We start from the raw sequence: 4,496 nt of genomic DNA, 5'->3' as shown, positions 1-4,496 counted from the left end.
ACATGTCGAAGGGGAATGAAGGTTGCAGATAAAATTAAGGTTGCCAGTCAGCACACTTGTGACAGGGATATTCTCTTGGATTATCCAGGTAGGCCCAGTGTAATCTCAGTGCCCTATAAGTAGAAGAGGGAGGCAGAATGAACGAACCAGAGAGATGGCCGTGTGAGAAGGACTTGGCCTGATGTTACCAGGTTTTAAGATGGGGAAAGGGATCATGGGCCAAGGCATCCAGAAATTGGAAAAGGCAAGGAAATAGACTCTTCCCTAGAGCCTCTAGAAGAAACACCAAGCCTGCCAACACGTTGATTTTAGTCCAGTGAGACGCATCTCAGGCTTTTTTTTTTTTTTTTTTTTTTTTTTTGAGACAGTTTCGCTCTTGTCACCCAGGCTAGAGTGCAATGGCAGGATCTTGGCTCACTGCAACCTCCGCCTCCTGGGTACAAGCAATTCTCCTGCCTCAGCCTTCCCAGTAACTGGAACTACAGGTGCGTGCCACCACACCTGGTTAATTTTTTATTTTTATTTTTAGTGGAGACGGGGTTTCACCATGTTGGCCAGGCTGGTCTTGAACTCCTGATCTCAGGTGATCCGCCCACCTCAGCCTCCCAAAGTGCTAGGATTACAGGCATGAGCCACCACACCCAGTCCACATCTCAGACGTCTGACTTCTAGAACTATAAGATAATAAATTTGGGCTGGGCGTGGTGGCTCACGCCTGTAATCCCAGCACTTTGGGAGGCCAAGGCGGGCGGATCATGAGGTCAAGAGATCGAGACCATCCTGGCTAACATGGTGAAACCCCGTCTCTACTAAAAATACAAAAAATTAGCCAGGCGTGGTGGCGGGCGCCTGTAGTCCCAGCTACTTGGGAGGCTGAGGCAGGAGAATGGCGTGAACCCAGGAGGCGGAGCTTGCAGTGAGCCGAGATGGTGCCACTGCACTCCAGCCTGGGCGACAAAGCGAGACTCTGTCTCAAAAAAAAAAAAAAAAAAAAAAGATAATAAATTTGTATTGTTTGAAGCCACTAAATTTGTCATAATTTTTTACAGCAGCAGTAGGAAATGAATGCAAGCTACAAAAGGAAATTCATGGTTTTTAATTTCTTCTTATGATTTTCAGTGTAACTATTTCCATTCTGGGGCTTGAAGGTAGCCCTGAGCATGGCTGGTATCCTGTTTTCTCCCACACCTTAGGGTGGTGGAGGATGGGGATAGGACACATGGTCTGCCTCTGGCCCTGGCCTCGTGGGCTCATAGAAACCCATGTCTCCCCTTTCCCTCTAAGCCATGTAAAAGCCAAGTCTTGACTAGAGATGAGTGTTGACAGCTGCTGAATCTACAAATAGGTCCTCCTTCCAGGCCTGTGGTAAGATTGCGCATCCCAGGGAACCTCTTTAGAATTGGATATGGACATGTGGCTTGCCTTTGCCAATGAAGCTTTAAGACACAGTGTACAATCCATCTCATTCTCATCCCCCTGCTGCAATGAGCATGAGCGAATGTGCCAAGATGGGGCCACTGTCAGCGCCTGGGTCCCTGGGTGACAACAGTGAGCCAAGCCTTCGCTAACCTGTGCTGTACATTTAATGTGAATAAAAAACAAAGTTCTGTTTGATTAACGCTCTGAGGTTTGGTACTTTTTGTTTTACAGCATAGCCTAGTCTGGCTTGGCCTGACAAATCTGGGTCTTTTTTTTTTTTTTTTTTTAAGAGCCAGGGTCTCAGTCTGTCACCCAGGCTGGAGTTCAGTGGCATAATCATGGCTCACTACAGCTTCGAACTCCTGGGCTCAAGTGATTCTCCTGCCTCAGCCACCGGAGTAGCTGAGACTACAAGCCACACCACCACACCTGGCTGATTTAATTTTTTTTTTTTCTTATAGAGACGGGCTCCCACTATGTTGCCCCGGCTGGTCTCGAACTCTTGGGCTCAAGCGATCCTCCCACCTCAGCCTCTCAAGTACCTGGGACTACAGGCGTGTGCCAGCACACCAGGCTCTGGGTCTTACCAGATTCTCTGTCTCCTAGTCAGCCTCTTCACTCATGTGGCCACGAGAGGCAGTGCCTGAGCTTTCCTCATTTCAGGCACAAACATGTGCAACACAGACTCTGGCCCCAGCCTCACAATAAAAAGTGAGAAAAAAAAGAATCTGCCTGATTTCTCTCCCCAGGGAGCTGGGAGGCTGAGGGAGCTAGGCCCTGCATAGGACCCAGTAGAGAAAGGAAGGAGCATTCCTTTTTGGAAGTGCCAACCTCAAAAGGGTGGAAGTAAATCCTTCGTGAGGCCTCATACCAGTTAGCTTGAACCTCACATGTACATTTCATATTTTGGCACCAAAAGCACTGGCCCATCCTAAAGGTCAACTTCTCTTGCAGGGAATCAGAGGAGAGATACTGCAGTCCCTCGCCTCCAGCCTCGGTGGTCATGACAGGGTTGTCCCAATCTCCCAGGGGCAGAAGGGAGTAGATGCCGCTGACCACTGAGCCCAAACCAGGGGCTTCCCTTTTAAAAAAACAGAAACAGAAACTAACAAACTACAACAATGAAGAACATCTCTTTCTTCTTCCAGGCAACTCCTGGCAGCTCTTGCTGGTCCCCTACGTCTCCGCCGCCCCTGGCCCTGTAGTCTCCATGTAGGGGCCAAGGCTGTGGAACATCAGTGGCTCCAGGCACCCTTTTTCTCTTGTGCTTTTCACTGCCCCTCATGCTTGCTGAGACTTTCTCCCCAGAGCAGCCAGTGCTCTTGGTCTTTCACATTCATTATTATCTCATTGAGAAGGTCAAGAGGGTTAATTATTGATGACAATGTTATGAAACTTGTTACTACTCTTAAAGATAATATTCATTAACAGCTGTTTTGAAATTCTCATTGCCTCAGCACTATTGTCTAGTGGCTTTCCACTCTTGATGTGCATTACAATTACCTAGAGAGCTCTTGAAAACTACCCAGAGCCAGACACTCTCCCCGGCCTAATTAAATGAGAAGCACTGCATCCTCATTGCTCTCTATCAGACATAATTACCTCTCCATGTCTTTGTGCGCTGTGGGTCCTAGTCCTTGACACACAAAAAGAATCAGCAGCAGCACTTGGTCGATATCCAGCCCCATCCCTCCCATCCTGAGGAGGTCTGGCAAGTGTAGCATTCTTTGAAATTTCTGAGAAATGGTTTCCTCCTGTACTCTATTCCCATCTCCACCCCATTCTTTCTAAAAGCCCATTTCCTCAAGTCAACATTTCTCAGAATATATTCTGTAGAGAGTGCAGGGGAGCTGGGAAAAACACAGTAGTTAGTGACAGTAGTTAGTGGCTGATAATGGCTCCCAAAGATAAGTCTGGTACTAACCCCTGAAACCTGTGAATGCTGCTTTATTTAGGGAAAAGGGTCTTTACAGATGTAATGAAGTTAAATACTTGGCCATGAGGAGACTATCCTGGATTATCTGGATGGGACTTAAATGGCCTCACAAGTGTGTCCTTATAAAGGAGAGACAAAGAGAGAGCAGACACCCGGAAGAGGGAGCGCCCCCATGAAGATGAAGGCAGAACCTGGAGTGATGCTCTCACAAACCCAGGAATGACAGCCAGCAGCTGCCAGATGCTACAAGAGGTGAAGAATAGATTCTCCCCTAGAGCTTCTGGAGGGAACATGGCCCTGCTGGCACCTTGATTTTGGACTTTCAGCCTTCAGAACTTTGAGATAATAAATTTCTGTTATTTTAAGCCACCTAGTTTGAGGTGATTTGTTACGGTAGCCTCAGGAAGCTAATACAGTGACCAAATGAATTTGGTGACTCTGTCTATAGCAGAATGTCCTGAAAACTTTCCTATGCTAATGGGCATTGTTTTCCAAATACAGGCCCCAGACAAGTGCTCCATAGAACACACCCTGTGATAGGTCACACCTTAGCCAGCCGCCACGAACCAAGCTCTCAGCACCGCAGATTGTATGTGTGCAAGACCTTTATGCATGAGACTATTTATTCATTTTCTAACTCAGTCCAATAAAGAATTATTTATTGAATATTTATTTATTTATTTTGAGGCAATCTCACTCTGTTGCCTAGGCTGGGGTGCAGTGGTGCCATCACGGCTCTTTGCAACCTCTGCCTCCCAGGCTCAGGTGATCCTCCTGCTTCAGCTTCCTGAGTAGCTGGGACTATAGGTTCACATCAACACATCTGGCTAATTTTTTGTATTTTTTGTAGAGGTGAAGTTTTGTTACCGGAAAGGGGTCCCGATCCAGACCCCAAGAGAGGGTTCTTGGATCTCGTGCAAGAAAGAATTCAAGGTGAGTCCATAGAGTAGAGTGAAAGAACATTAGGAAAATAAAGGAATAAAAGAACGGCTACTCCATAAGCAGAGCAGCCCCAAGGGCTGCTGGTTGCCCATTTTTATTTTTATTTATTTTATTTTTTAATTTTAATTTTTTATTTTTTTTGAGACGGAGTCTCCCTCTGTCCCCCAGACTGGAGTGCAGAGGCGCAATCTCGGCTCAC

The sequence above is a fragment of the Macaca mulatta genome, chromosome X, assembly GCF_049350105.2.
Source record: "Macaca mulatta isolate MMU2019108-1 chromosome X, T2T-MMU8v2.0, whole genome shotgun sequence".
NCBI classification, from domain to species: Eukaryota; Metazoa; Chordata; class Mammalia; order Primates; family Cercopithecidae; genus Macaca; species Macaca mulatta.
Note: the sequence above shows the minus strand (reverse complement) of the source record.